This window comes from Felis catus, chromosome B1, assembly GCF_018350175.1.
Source record: "Felis catus isolate Fca126 chromosome B1, F.catus_Fca126_mat1.0, whole genome shotgun sequence".
NCBI classification, from domain to species: Eukaryota; Metazoa; Chordata; class Mammalia; order Carnivora; family Felidae; genus Felis; species Felis catus.
In genome coordinates this window covers 126266502-126282775 of record NC_058371.1, presented here as the reverse complement: position 1 = coordinate 126282775, position 16274 = coordinate 126266502, and the positions used below count along the sequence as shown (strand labels likewise).

The 16274-nt window shown below is 39.9% G+C and overlaps 1 protein-coding gene across 9 annotated transcripts in view; it reads left to right on the top strand.

Annotated features, from left to right (window-relative positions):
* Positions 1 to 1623: 1623 nt before the first annotated feature.
* Positions 1624 to 16274, top strand: part of BMPR1B (bone morphogenetic protein receptor type 1B) — a 419833-nt gene continuing 405182 nt past the window's right edge. For 5 of the 9 annotated variants that reach the window (XM_045056074.1, XM_045056067.1, XM_045056070.1 and 2 more), the window contains exon 1: positions 1630 to 1760. The gene's annotated coding sequence lies outside the window, so the exon portion shown is untranslated. Of the gene's footprint in view, positions 1761 to 16274 lie in introns of all 9 variants that reach the window. The other 4 variants (XM_023252925.2, XM_045056071.1, XM_045056075.1 and 1 more) reach the window with 2 other exon arrangements.

The following is a 16274-nucleotide window of genomic DNA, read 5'->3' as shown; positions in this document are numbered from 1 at the left end:
CCAAGGACTAGATTATGAAGGTTGAATCAGGAAGGCAAGATGATGTCAATGGCAAACACTACCTGTTCTGAAAATTTTCTAGTGTTATACTAAACAGACCTTTCTTCTTCCAGTCCAGCATCAGGCACCAGAATTCAGTTTAGTCCTGATAATATTATGTATGGTTCAGGTACGTTAGGGGGCAAATATACTTTTACGGGGATCCTAAAATTTCTTTGGGGGAAATGTGTGTGTATTTCACAAACTCATCAGTAAATGCCTGGAGTACCACCTGTTCCTAACTTGGGAGCTGTATAAAATAAATTTATATACAATTGAGTTATTGATGAGTTAAAAAGATACTTAATGTCTAACAACAACAACAAAAACCAATGGGAATAATTTTAGAAAAGGGAGGAGTTGAAAGAAAAAGGTTTGCCAAGACAGGGTAGTAAATAGGCAATAGAGACAGATGAAGAAAATTGGAAAAAAGCTAGGTCATGATGAAATGTCATTAAGTCATTTAAATCACACATTTGGTGATGAAGGAGGAATTATCGGTATATTTACAAGATAGAAAAGTTTTTCAAAAAAAGGGAATTAATTCTGAGGATAGGCAGCTGAAAAGGCCTTGGGAGTTAAAAAAAAATTATAAGTCACAAGATATCTCCCTGGGAGACAGAACTGGAAAACCGCTGATTTAAAAAAGTTAACTCTTCTCCCCAAGTCTCCCGAAAGACTGTGGACTAGCTTAATTTATATTTACTTCCGTAGAAAATGTTTCAACACAAAGTTTTCGCAAGGAGACCACAAAGTAAAGCGGTTACATACTTTTCCAAAATAAACACTACTAATTATAAAATTTCATCAAATATAAATGGAGGGCGTTTTCTTTTCTTTCTTTTCTTTCTTTCTTTCTTTCTTTCTTTCTTTCTTTCTTTCTTTCTTTCTTTCTTTCTTTCTTTCTTTCTTTCTTTCTTTCTTTCTTTCTTTCTTTCTTTTTTTCTCTCCCTCCCTCTTTCTTTCTTTCACCAGTTTCAAAATATTTGAGGAAAGGAAATAATTCATTTCCCTAGGAGGTCCAACTGTGTGTTTCAGAGTTCCTACACCCCGGCCCAGAAAAGCAGACATAATCGGATGTGTGTGCGTATTTTCTGCGAGGTGCGTCAGCATTTTATCAACTTCTCCAAAGTGTCAGTGGCCCTGAGAAGTTCAAATTCCCGGCACTAGATTGTCTTTGGGAGTCCCTTTCAGCTCTCAATGTACCGTAATCCCACGAATCTTTGTTCTTGTAACCTAGCCTGTTTTGAAACCCCTTCTTCCACACATCTAGGACTGCCATCCAAGTGATGCTCTGCGAAGCGGGCTAAGCTGTGGAAGTTCCCCCTGGACCCGGGGCTGGGGAAGGGCATGAACAGCGCAGCTCCCCGAGTCCGCTCACCACTCCTTACACAGGCAGCGGAGCTGGGGCAGCTCCAAGTGCGCCGAGAAGTGTAATCCCTCCGCTAAGTACTTGGCTCTCAGTCTCCAATCACTAGTGGGAGCTGGAGAGGGCAAGTGAAAAAAAAAAAAAAAAAAAAATCCAGAGGCAGCCGAGGAGCGAGAGGAAAAAAAAAAAAAGTCCCGCGGCGGCGGCAGAGCGGCCGCGGCGGCCAGAAGTTGACGGTGCGGCGGGGCGCGGGGCGCGGAGTTGGCGTGGGGCCTGCGCGGGGCGCCCGGACAGTTGGGGGGCCGCGGGGACAGCGGCGCCCAGGACGCCGGTGCCGGGAGCTCAGCGGCGGGTAAGGCGCGGGGGGGTGGGGGTGGGGGCTTGCGCGTGGGGCTCGTCCCTGCAAGCGAGCGGGAGGCAGCGGAGCCGGCGTGGGCAGGGGGGCGGCGCGGAGCCGGTGGCGGCGCTGCGGTAAGGAGCCAGCGCGCAGGGGGAGAGGAGGAGAACGTGCAGCGCGGCCGTGGGGCGGCGCGGCGGCGGGCAGCGGGTCACAAGGTGGCCGCCTGGGCTTTGTGCGCGGGCGGCGCTGCCGGGACCCCGAAACCTCGTGCCGGCGCTGGCGGGGAGTTGGGGGCAGAGGCAGCTGCGGGCGGGACACGTGCTCCGTACCGGGGGAAGGAGGGACGCGCCGAGGCGGGGAGTCGGGACCTGCGCACCCAGGGATGGGGCGGGAGGGCGAGCGGAGGGCAGCCCGGGATCGGGGGAAACGGGCGCGAGTCCGGCAGCCTGGGAGGCAGGACCCGCAGACACCCAGCTCGGCCGAGCCACCTGCCTCGGAAGCCTCCCGGGACTGCGCTCTGCGGCGGGAGAAAGTGCGCAGCGGGCTGGTCTGGAGTCGCGGACTCGGCTCTCGGTGTCTGCCGCTGTTGCCTCTTTCCCTCCGTCTCTTTCCCTCTCTTACTGTGTCTGTTGCGTTCTCAAATGTTTCTCTCTCTCCCGTTCTCTATCTCTGCCTCTCGCCCTCTCCCCACCTCCTCTCTCTGTCTCTCCCTGGGCCTGTTTGTGTGCGTCTCCCTCTCCCCACCCCCTTTTCAGTCTCCGTGTCCCTCCCTCTCTGTCTCCTTATCTTCTTCCCTCTCTGTCTCCTACACTCTTTTCAGTCTCTCTCGTTTGCAGGCTTTCTGCTGCTCGTCTGTCTCTACTTCTGACTCTTCGCTCTCAGCGCTCATCAATCCACTCGTGACCGTGTCTGTCAGGGCCCCCATATTTCTGTCTGTCCCTTGCGGGGTTAGGGTTTCAGATATTAGAGAGGATCCTCCGGAAGTTGTCCAGTGTCTTATTCCTTTTGAGCTGCACCACTTCAGCTGGATCCTGGGTCCTTCGCATTTGTTCTCCACAGAATGGGAACTCTGTAGTTTCCGTGAGTTATTAGGAATTGCTCTTTTCTTAGTCACCTTTCCACCAAGGTGAGGTCAGTGACTGAGCAGCCACAGAGGTGCCAGTGAAAGAAAACAGAAGAAGAGAGCCGCTTAATTGCCTCCAACATATAAAGAGAATGTACCAAACGTATCTGCAGTGAAGCAGAACCACCTGAGAAGCGTTTCTGAATTGTGGAAAGAAACACAAAGCCTCCAATCATGAGAGGAGTCAGCCAAAAAGTATTTGAAAATAATTTGAAAAGTATTTGTGGAAATGTCTCGCTGTACTAAACTGATGCCAACGAATTATCTGTGTTTCTTGCATATATTTTGAGGATCCTAGTGACAACTCTCCTAATTATTGTTTTGGGAAAATTATGAGAAATGTCCTGTGTCGACTGGGACATTTGTTTTTGAGAAAATATTCCGTCTTTGTACTCTTACACCTCTTTACACTCCAGTGATCAAGAAGAATTATTTTTAACTGCAAAGAAAATAGGAAAGGATTTGTCAGTAATTTTAAAACATGAGACCTTCCAGAGATCAATAATTTCTTTGGAAAACTCTCACTGTAAGGACGTTTTGAAGGATATTACATCTTAGTGAAATATGCAAGTTATTACACACTTAGATCATTGTGTGATGCAAAACCAGGTTGTGTGCTGTAAGCAAATCATAGTAGTGATGGTTTTTTATGGGAAACATAGCTGGGAAATTAATTGCTCTGATTTTCACTGTTTTCTTTAGTCATGCATAATGTACCTTTGTTTTTAGCAAAATATGGCCGAGGGCTACAAAACTTGATACAGTGTGTTATTTGTCCAATCTGAATTACCATTTAGAAAACCACCTTTTCCTTTTGCTCACGAGATAGAAGTTGATATGATCTCATTACTCATGTGCTAGGGTCTCCTGATGAGTTTTAATGGCACTGATTTGTGATTTTAAATCAAAATGTTAGCTTTTGGTGAGTTAAAATCCTGATTTATGTCACGTTAGTGAATCATCACTATTTATAGGGGCTTTGCCACCTTGTCTGCCAGGTGCTGCGTGGTGTTTAGCCCAGGCAGGGTTGTCTGAATTCCCTGTTAGATTATTGTCCCTCAGTGACGTGCTGCCTCTACTTGGGGTGTGTTCACATATGTCCCTCAGAATGTTCCAGTCATTAAATAATATTTATTAAGAGGAAATTGACTTAATTTTTTCCTCGTAAACTTTGAAAACTGTGTGAGATGGCCTGATAAAACATTTTTATACAGTAAATACTGATTTTATTATTTAACAGTGTAAGGTAATTTAAAATGTGATCTCTTTTGGTGCATATAGCAGCCTCCAGCAGTCAACTCGTGTTTATCATCCAAATCTAAAGTCAGTTGTCACCCACTCCAACCTGGCAAATCCCTTCCTAATTTTCCTAAGCCTCCTCATCACTGCTGCTCCGTTTCTGGGCACACCTCTCATTGTTCCCCTCTCCGCCCATCTGGTTCCTTGCTGGGCTCTTCCTCACTGGGCTGTCTTTTCATTGAAATAAAATAGTGTGTCTTTTCTTTCCTTCCCTGAATTTCAGATGCCCAGTGAAGTACCTGCCCTACGATAGTCAAAAATTCCTTGAAGGGTGATTTGTCTTTAACTTGCGATGCTAATTCTCTGTAGGTGCAGTAGCTCAAAGGAAATGCTATAGTGTGGTGTAATAGATCACAGACGGAGGGATGAGACAGTCTTAGAAAGCATCTCCTCACACACATTAATATTAAAGATGAAGAGGATGAGGCCTCAACAATTTGAAAACCTTGTTCAACAATAGACAATGAAGCCACAGTCCTTTCCCCTGGACTCCTGCTTGCCTTCATTCGCTAGAAGTAAATCCATTACCAGGAGCTAACATTTACTATCTAACCTCTGAAGATTTCTTCTCATGCTAACCAGTGACAGCCATGCGTGAAACTGACCATCTTGCAACAACTGATAATCATTGGTTATACATAATCATGGAGGTAATAGTTGTCTTTCGAACATTGACTTCTAAGTGCATTTATGCGAAGCGTTATGCTGTGTCATCTTGGGCAGACTACTTACTTCTACCTGAATAGAAGATTCACATTCTCTGGATTAAATTTTCTCCTCTGTAAATTTCTGTGCATGTGTTGAGTGGGGGTAGGGAAAAAAGAAAGGAAGTTTGGACCAGATTAGGAGCACTTTTTGAAGTTTTTCTTCAGAGACCACCGGTTTAACTCCCAGAACAACTACATATTCATCTGTTTTACATATCAGACTTCCCTGTGAACTTTTGTTTGAAAAAAGACTAACACAGTTTAAAGAAAGCTTCAAGACCACTTACTTTTCCAATCTCTCTTGTGATTCTTGAATTTCATAATCAAGATAATTCCTAGCTTTTAAATCTGGGTATTTGGAGGATGGTTGATAAAGTTATTAGGATAGAAGGAGAAGCTGATTAAAAAAAAAAAAGTTTATTTTTGAGAAAGAGAGAGAGGGAGCATGAGTGGGGGTGGGGCAGAGAGAGAGGGGACAGAGGATCCAAAGCAGGCTCTAGTGGGCAGCAGAGAGCCCGGTGCAAGGCTGGAACTCAGGAGCCATGACATCATGACCTGAGCCGAAGTCAGACTCTCAACTGGCTGAGCCACCCAGACGCCCCAGGAGGAGCTGATTTTGCCTGAGAGATACTAATTTCAAGTTCTCATATGCTGAATTTGATGTGATGGTAGAAATTTAAGTGGAAATGTTGGACTATATAGAGGCACCCAGTATTCCCAGGAGGGAGGGGATAGGGCTAGAAATACGCACTCACACTGAATTTATAATTAAAATTGAAGAAAACTAAAACTTATTAGAGATAGATAAATAAATGAAGGTTTGGGAGTGGACAAGAGGGGCATTTTGTTACTTCTGAGTATTTATTAAGGTCTATAGTATTGAGACAGAAGTAGGGTATTATATAATAAAGTACATCAGGCAATAAACTGTTTTCACGATTTTTAGAGTATCTACTTTACATCCTGGTAATCTTAATTACATTCATTTTACTTAAATGTTTGAGTGCCTCCTCTCTGCCTGGTGTTGTTATACACCTCAGGGATACTGTAGCCATAAGAGACCCCAGGCTTCTGCTGTCGTTGAACTTGCATTCTAGAAAGAGAAAACAACCAGGAGCAAGCACATGAGTAAGACCATTTCCAGGAGTGAAGACTGACATTCGGAAAATAAGACAGGGAGGTATGACAGCACGTGGCTGGGGCTATTCTTTATATGGGGTAGCCATGGAAGTCCTTTCTGAGGGTGTCCCTGAATACCAAGAAAGCCAGCACAGTGGAAATCCGGGAGAACTTCCTGGAAGAGGGAATATCAAAGCTGTCTCTAAAGCAGCAGCAAGTTGGGCACACGCTTGTCAGTGTGGTTGGACTCAGGCAATTAAAGGAAATGGTAAGAATGAGGTCAGAGAGATAGCCAGGCCCATGTTATGGAGTATTTTATTGAACCACCTTGGAAGATTTTATACAGAGGAGTCAATAAGTATGACTTAGCATGTCTGTAGTGTGAGCAGGAATGTCTGAAGTAAGATGATGAGGGAGGCTATGAGAAGGATCTCGCTGATAGTTCGGTGGTTTGGCCAAGGGTGGAACCCAGAGAAATTGATCAGATGTTGTTCTTATTACTGAATAAGAGTCACGGAGTTGAATCATTTCCCCCATCTTGATCAACATTGCAGCAATCCACTGGCTCAATACTTGCTTTTACTCTTACATCCACACTTCATTTCCCACATGTCACCTCCTTACCTTCCTTCAAATATCTCCTGGGCTATAAGCGCCTTGACTCAGAGGGTGCAGTATATCCTGGCAAGGTTCTTCAGGGCAGACTCTGGACTATGCACGGATGCTTGACAGTTTCAACTAACTAACATCACTTCATTTACATACAATTTGTGTTCTGGTTACAGAGGAAAGGAACCAAGTAAGCTAGAATTCCTTTAATCAGGCTTCAGTGGCATTTTTCTCTAGCTCTCAGCTTTGAAAACAGCAATGCTTCTGTAAGAACTTCACTGCGAAGTCCGCGTTGTTAGATGTGGATCTCACCCATCCTTGTATCTCAGCCCTTTGCAAAGAACCAGTACATAGGAGGCATTCAGTACATATTTGTGGAATGCTGCTGAATGCAGTCTTCTAGAGGACCTATAGTTTTCACTCAGCTCAGTTCAGTTCTCTTGTCTTTCAGCAAGTATATGGCTGCATGTGCCTGCAGCTTTAGAAGGTACTAAGTGGCAAGTTTGGAAATGATTTTTCTGAAGGTTGTATTTCCTTATTGGCTAAAGGAAGAAAGATACAATCCAGGGTATCTCTTTATAACCTTTTCTTGCCTGGCTCTCTTGAGATAAATATTTTAGTCATTTTTATAGCAGTTGCATAGACAGGGACTTAAACAAGTACAGACACATCTGTCACTAGTTAATTTGTTGATTTATGAACCTAAAATGACTCCCAAGGAAGTCTGTAATGATGGTGCCTTTGTCTAAATTAATCTATCAATAGAAATCAGTGACTTTTATCTAACTAATAAATTTTACAGCCATCTTAAAAGATACGAAATTATCAGTTCTGTTGTCCAATAGACATTGAGCCATAATAGTACAAATAATGAGGGATTATCCCCAAATCCTTCCTCTTATTACTGAATGTAGTGCTCTATTCAAATGGGGTTGCAAACAACTTGGAATCACCTTACTGTATCTAGCAGTTCTTTTCACTGTTTTAATCCTTTTCCGTTAGTCAAGAGGCCACATCTTCTTTTCCTTAACTCTGTTTCCTTACCTCTATTTTGTTAATAAAACCTCCTGCAGTATCCCATTGCCTTCTGTGTGAGGAGTGTTCTCTTTGCCTCTCCAGATGCACTTTGAACCCTTCTCCCTTATGCTCTCTGCCTAGGACAATATCTGGGTGAGCTTTTCTGATTTCCAGATGGCTTAGGTCATTGGGGAACCCCAGCAGGAGATTAAGGGGAGAGTGGAGAAGAGGCTCTTAATTTTCTTGGCTCCTTCTCTGCTAGATCAACTTGGGCTGCCTGGGTCCCTGCACTGAAAGGCACTACTTTTCTTAAGGTAGGCTTCCTTCCAGTAATCTCAGAATCTCTGCTTTTACTATCCTGCTTTACTGTACTATCCTTCAGGGTTCTTCTAAACTCCTGTCTGTACCTTAGATAAATCCTCTTACCAACTTATCAGAAGTTGTAACAGTTACGGTGTCATTTTCTGTTGATTCAGCTTCTGAAAGCCTCCTTTTTGGAGGCTTCTTGGATTGATAAGAAAAGTTGGCCACCCTTACCTGTATTGGACATCTGCTTTTCACCCCGATTTTTATTCTTCTATTCATGAAACAGTGGCATAGAAAACCTAAGTTGTTGTTATATAAATCTGTCAACAAATTTATTGGTTTAAACACTTTAATTGACAGTCATCTGTTTACCTCCTCTATATGTAATTTGATTGTTTCATTCACTCTTACTCATTCATTAGTACAGTACATATTTACAGAGTCAGTATTTAGGGCCAGGCAGTATGCAAGGCATTGTGGATACCAAAAGGCAGATGTTTACCCTTATGTGGCATGAGGATTGGAAGGAGCAGGAAAAACAAAAAACAAAAAACACAAAAAAAATCCCTAAACAATATTTAGAAATGAAGTTGTGATTAAGGCTATGAAGGAAATTAGAAGGGTGTAGTGGGAGAGAGTAGTAGGAAGGACTCTCACTTTGCTTGAGATCACAAGCAATGGTCAGGGGCTTTTGCTGACCTGCGTCTGTTATCCAGACTCTTTATGTATGAATTTTAGAAGATTTTCCTAGAGACACAAATAATAAATCTTGGTAGGATAAGTAGAAATTGTAGGTAAACCTACAGTTGCTTTATACCATTACTTAAACTTAGTATTATGGTATACATCTATATCCTCTTTAAGAATTTTTTTGTGCATTTTTATGTATTTTTAAATAAAACCAAGGTCACAATGATTATCTTGTTACTTGCATTTTTCGCTTAACCAGACATTGACAATACCATTGTACATCAATCTGTTCATTTTAAGACATAAGATTTAATGTATAACCTGATAGTTAATGATCACTGTTGGTTATATTTATTAGGATTTTTAAAAAGTTAGATAAGCATGAAGAAAATGAAAATGACTAATAATCCTACCACAAAAATAGTCTCTCGAAATTAGGAGCCTCAAAATTAATACTCTCTCGAAATTAGGAACTTGAGGGTATAGAAATGCCTTCAGTCAGGGGTGACTGGGTGGCTCAGTGGGTTAAGCATCTGCCTTCAACTGAGATTATGATATCACGGTTCATGGGTTTGAACCCCACATTGGGCTCTGTGCTGACAGTGTGGAGCCTGCTTGGGATTCTCTCTCTCTCCCTCTCCCTCTGCCCCTTTCCGACTCGTGCTTTCTCTCTCTCTCTCTCTCTCTCAAAATAAATAAATAAACTTAAAAAAATGGCTTAAGTTGTACAGATTTCTATTTCATCAAAACTCCTTTGAATTATGTCTGATAAAACCAAACGACAACAGAGAGGGAAAACAATGTAATCAAACCTCTTTTGTCTAGTAATTATATTCCAGAAATTTTTAGGCCTAACACCATTGCTAGTTATCTCTATCTTATCACATATTAAATGAAAAATTGGAGTTTGAAGAAGTGTAGGCTATATGACTAATTCAGGAAAGCAATTTACGTATAACAGTAGGTTTTACTTTATTTCATTTCTTTCCTCGATGTATCCCATGGAACCATGGTTTTGTGAATGTCAGGTGTTTAACTCAAGAAGGATCCCACGGGTGGCAGCGTCCCATTGCTAACTGTGGGGACTCTGGAGTTTGACTGGCTTTGAATCTTGGCTCTGTTGCTTATTAGCTGTCTGACTTTGGGCAAATTACTGAACCTTGTTTGTCTCTGCATGATCTGTAAAATGGGGATGACAATAACAGTGATTACTTCCTAGGTTTGTTTGAGGTTTAGAATAGTGAATATTTGTAAAGGGTTTAGAACAATGCCAGGCAGGTAGTAAACACCACAGAAGCATTTGATAAGTAAACGAATGATCAGAGAAATGAGGGAATAGCTATTTTCCAACTGCAATACTTCTGTGAACCTGTATTATGCTCCTGTGCCTGTGGCAGTCCCCCAGGGGGTATTTGACCACGGGACTTGTATTTTTCCTTGCATATATTCAATGCTAGTATTGAATTAGTATTCCTTAGAACATACTTTGGGAAAAATTGATAGAAATAATTTACTAAACATTTCACCAGTCTATTTATTGTCTCCTGAAAGAAAGGAACCATTCTTGTTGCCGGGATATTTTTCCTCTATCTGTCACACACATCATTCTTGGGTTTTTTTTCTTTCCCTTTTTCTTTTTAAAAGTAAAATGAATATTTTTTTTTTTTTACCCAGAGAAAGAATTTTTGCCAGTATAGTTGTGAGTATACTCTGGACCTCTGGGACTTACTGAGCCCAAAGTTTACAGTCTATACTATTTTCTAGAAAGCTACTTTTATTTTTTTTCTAACAGCAGAGAATATGTATTCATTGATGTGAACTTGGGGAATGCAGGAAACTAACAAAATAAAAATCACTCAGGCTTCTACTACACGGAAATAGTCACTCTTGACATTTTGGGTCTTTTTTTTTTTCTTTATAAAGTTTGGAGCATAATATAATAGAGTTTTGTGTCTTGCCTTTCTTTTTCACTTGACTTTATGTAATATTCTTAATCCAAGAAACTTGGTGATTTCTGGCTTTCAGATGATTGGTAATCTACATTTCAAAAGAGCTTCCTTCCTTTCTCCCCAAATTCTGTGGCCAGAGACAATATGAAAATAAAATGGTGTATCTAGAATGAGTTTCTCTCTCATTCGGAAATTGGAACCACCTGGTAAGCAGTTGGCAATTCTTTTTAAAAGACCTGGAGTAGGTGACCTCAGGTTGCTTCATTTTTATGAGTCATTCCAGTGTTCCAGCCAGCAGCCAGATGGACGCAGAAGAGTCCGTGACCAGACTGCTTCGGAGGCATTACTTACTCATCCCAAGTGGACTGTGAGTGAACTTATATAATCTTGAGGTTAACTAGGAAATGTTATCCAGGGAAACCTGAGTTATCCAAAACAAATTTATTTAATTTTAAGATGATAACTCTGTTTCTTTCATTTCATGTTGGAGGTAGGGCTCTCATAATATACTAATACAGAGGACAGTGTCTCTCAGTATTTTTTCTTGTCTTACAATTTTGAGTGGGAAATAATGTTGTATTTATATGGCAGTGTATAAAGACTTGAACAGTTGTAACCATTGTAAGTTTTACTCGGTGTACTTCGTAAATGATGGATTTATGCTGTAGTGATTAAAGTGTATCTTGCTCACTAAGTCCTTTTTCATTCAGAAGTCCTTCCACAATTTTGAATCCTCATCTGACTCAAGATTAAATCAGCCACTCTTTAAAACACTTATCTTTAATATCTTTAGCAAATGAAAATATTTAAACTCTTTTTTAAAGAGGAAAACCATGCTACACTGTTTAATTGAATTAAATTAGCTTTTCATGGAAATTTACCTAGGAGCTGTTTCTGGAACCAATTTGGAAAATGATCTTTGTATTCTGTGGCATTTATGTCTGATTATGTTTTTCTTAGTAATTCTCAGTGGACCTGATTCACTCCTTGCTTCAGTCATCAAACCCTTGTGAGTTTTGTAGGCAAATTAGGCATTTCCTACCCAATAATTATGCATATTTATGGAATAATGTGTGCTTCTTCTTTAGACACAGATGGTGTAAGAAATTGTTAATTCTAGAACTTAAACTTATTTAAATTTTGTCATGTTAGCATTCTGTAGAGTATGTTAAGGCTAAGATAAGTCATATATAAACTTCTCCTGAAAAATGTTTCATAGAATGTAAGTTTTGACCCCTTTACTGATAAAAGCAGGTGCTGTTGTTTTGTAAAAATGGCAGATGATCCAAAAGTTCTTAAAAAATCTATTTCCTTGAAACCTTGCGTATTTCAGGCACATCAAAGATTTTGTATACTACATTTTCTGCCTTCTCTTAATGTTGTAATCTGTTGTTTTCCAAAGCCATGTAGAAATTGAAAACTCCTTAGAAAAACTCAGTGTTCAAGTGTTTTAGTGGTAAAATTTATCCTTTGTGATCAGCATTATGGGGACATGTTTTATATACTTTGGTACGAGGACTGTAACTTAATGCCTTTATTGCTTGATACTTCATGTGTATAGCACTTTAGAAGTATTAAAAACATATTTAGCTTTTCAAAAAACTTGTGCTGAATCTGCCACAGTCTGGATGTGAGACTTGCAGTTATTTTGTGCACACACGGATGCTCGTTTGTGTTCTGTATACTGTCTGTACCATCCTACTTTCCCTCCCTCTCCCCTTCTGTTTTTTTCCTCTGTTTTGCTCTTATTTTGAAAGCGTCATTTCTTCGGATTACTTTTTCTGAGCCAGAGAGGTTAAAACTTGCTCATTTCTAGGATTCTGAACCTGTAGAGTATTCCCAAGGTCCTTACTAGCTTCACATCCTCTGACTGATTGGAGTTTTGACTAAGTTAGCATAATTGACATGATGATTTGATATTCCTCAGACCTAATCTTAAAATACTTTAATATCATAGACTGATAATAGCAGCAAGATAAATTTCTATTTTGTTATGAAGTCACTTATTTAACTATAATTCCACTCGGTGTTTTTATGAAATATCCATGTTTTAAACATTTTAAAAAGTGCATTCTTACAGCTAAAACTAAACATGGCATGGACATACTATACAAAATATATTGTAGGTGTTCTTATATCTAGACAGTTTTTATTCCTTTATACAATCTCTTTGATATACAAAAATCTGTAATTGCATTATATAGACTTTCTCCAAATACTCTCTAGCTTATATATTTCTTGAAATTTCACATATTTATAATTGTGATTTGAAAGTTATTGTTATATATTAAACATTTTTCTTACAACTCAACTAGTATGCAGCTTGACTTACCATGAGACTGTAAATTCCTTTTTTGGCTCATCTCTCCTAAACCTGGAAGGTATAATGCAGTTTAACAATAATATTTTTTTTCTTCAGTTTGTGAATAATGTCTTTCTTACAGCTGGAATTATTAAATGTTTATGCAGTGTGAAAGAACTTGATGCAGTATGTGTCAAAGAGATAATTGAGTCTTGCTCTGAGGGGAAAGGTGTTTAAAATTACAGATGATACATTACCACAAAATAAATGCTGAGCACAAATAGACAGAGTATGGGAAAGACAAAATGAGAAGTTGATGAGAACATCTATGAAGTGCCATGTTGACTCAGTCTATTATTCTGTCTTTAGATGATGCCATCAGGGGGTGTGTTTTGGGAAGGCTGGGTTGGTGTTCCATGATTTCAGGCTGAAAATTCAGACTTCTATCCTTCAAATACCTTAGTTTTTCTCAATTAAATTACCCTCTTTTTGAAAATGCTTAGAATTTTTTAGTTTAACTTCCTGGATTATATTTATATTTCATTTCTCAACCAGATTATGAATTCTCGTTGAAGTGTGGCAGCAGTTCCTTAGCTTCATTTTTGCCATGTTCCTACTTTCCGTCATTGTAGAGAGCTTTGACATTGTAGCGAGCCTTGACATTGTAGAGAGCCTTGACATCTGTAATGCTCCCTTGTAGTCTTCACCTTTGTTGGCTGACAGATGCTGATCTTCCTTGTTTTTTTTTTTTTTCCACAAGACTCTCCTGTGGTCAACTTGATCATTTATTTTTATTTGCTTGGATTTTCCTTAGCTTCTAAATATTTTTTTCCCTTCTCTTTTTGGTGAAATTAGAGTTATAATTTCATTCAGCAACTGATTTTTTGGAGTGCTAGGCTGTAGTAGACTAGAACTGCTTGTGGTATTTCAAGTAAAGATGAACTGTAAAGATGAGCTGTAGTTTTAAATGGGATGAGTACCATGAGTTTTGTTCTTGAGTGATATTGGTGCCATTGTTAGCTTTGTTGGCCATGGGAGCACATTCATGCAGTCTTTTAAGCTCCTTTTTATGATAACTAAGGCCCATTATCCTGAGAAGTATGGTCTGTTACTTCTTCCCCTACATGCCTAACCCTATAGTTTTCCACTTTGACTTTTATTTGATGTTTTCCCCCTAGTAACTCATAAAGTTTTGGAAATCTTGTAGGTTATCCCACTGACTTGGCATTTCACGTACTGGAAAAAGTTAGTGTCTTTTGCAGACCTGGAAAATTTAATCTACATTTCCTCTTTTACATCATTTATAAAGATGTTAAATAAGACCACTTCCAGCACCTTCCCTATTTATAGCTTTCCAGCCAAAGCAATGCCTTTTTTTTTTCCCCCCACTTTCTTTGTTTCTCCAGCAGAAGTTCAGGAAATCCTCTGGGGAAACTTTTTTTTTTTTTTTTAAATAACTTTTGGGGTAGTATCTTGTCAAGGGATTCTAAAAAAAATACATGGATTGTATCCACTGGTTTTTCCCTTGAGGCTGCACACATCTTTTAATTTGCTAAGACATAATTACTGTTGAAAAAATTCAGAGCTAGCGCCCCCTCCATTGTTTGCTGAATTCTTCAGTGAAGAATGCTTTAGCATATGTAGACCTCACAACATTGCCAAATTACCAAGAAATAATTATAACACTAGTTTAGAGAAATTTGAAAGACGGTGGATAAAAGAGATGAAACTTAGCGTTAATAGGGATGGTTGAAATGCAATTATATATAAACAAAAAGTTATATATAAGCAAAAAAGGGGGTTACTAGGGTGCCTGGGTGGCTCAGTCAGTTAAGTGTTAAGCTCTTGGTTTCGGCTTAGGTCATGATCTCATGGTTGGTGGGATCGAGCCTGAGTTGGGCTCTGTGCTGGCAGTGGGGATCCTGCTTGAGCTTCTCTCTCTTTGTCTCTTTGCCCCTCCTCCCCTGCTTGGGTTGTCTCTGTCTCAAAAATAAATAATTAATTAAAAAAGGTGGGGGGTTATTGTGTCTGAGTCTTTCTTAAGTTCTAGACCATGTTCTAAATAAGTCCATCCTGTTTAAGATAGTAGTGATTGTTATCTCCATGTTACAGGTGAAGGAATTTAAGGCACAGTGAAGTTCAGGTGTAGGACTTAATCTAGATCCTAATCTGTACCTAGCATAGGACCATCTGATTCTAAATCCTTGCTTAAATGTTGAAAACCTCTTAGAGCCGGACGTTGTGTTGGTTATTGATACTACAAAATTACTGTCACTCCGTCCTGGTGGTCTTGGAAAGAGCCTTGGAGAACTTGGAAAGACTCCTGAGGAAGGAAGAAGCCTATGCATAAAAACTCTTTGAAATGGTAATTGTCTGTGGTAGGTGCTGTGAGAGCATAGGAAAAGGCTGATTGTTAAGGAGTTTTCAAGATAGAGACTTGGGTTCTTGATCACGTGTTGAGAAGAGAGATTGATAAAGAGAAAATTTTGAAAATCTTTGGGAAAACATTTTGAACCTTAAATGGTATAATCTCCTTTTTTTCTCCTTTAAGTTATGGAACATTTCTATACAGAGAGTATGGACACTGCTTTTTAGAGCAAAGTTACCACCTCTTTAGTAAAATTGACTTTGATTTGATCCACACATATTTGTGTATATGTGTGTGTGTGTGAGAGAGAAATAGATGAGGGGCATTTAACATGGGTTAAATACAGTGACATATTAGTGAATTTGGGAAATCAAATACCTCAAATAATTTGCTGAGACTATAGAGATGCAAATGATGAAAAATCATTTAAAAATCACCAGTTTATCTGAAATGATTGGTTAGATTCAAAACCTGATTTTGAAGGAGGCACCATAACGTATACCTAATAGTAAACTGGACTCTGGGGTTTGGCAAAAGTTCAGTTGTTGCGAGGGAACAGAAGGTATATACTAAAAACACAATAAAAATCTTCAAGGCGGGGGGTGCGCCTGGGTGGCTTAGTCCGTTAAACATCGACTCTTGATTTCGGCTCAGGTCAAGATCCCAGGGTCATGGGATTGAGCCCTGCATGGATTCTGCACTGTGTGTGAAGCCTGGTTAAGACTCTCTTTCTCCCTCTGTCTCTGTTCCTCCCTCTCTCTCAAAAACAAAACGAAAAACCTTCAAGGAGAGTTTGGTATTGAAACTCAAGTATATCATTTTTTAAAATATTGAAGTGGAGTCTAGATCATCATCTATAAAGAGATATCACCTATATTTTATCACTTCTATTTTGATCTGTCAGAATGCACTAGAGTGAAATGAAATTCCTACAGTGTTTCTCCAGACTGGTTTGCAACCTGCCAGAATGGATGTTATGTGACATGCTTGCTTTCTATCTTCACACACATCTTTTCTAGAAGGAATCCTAAAACCTT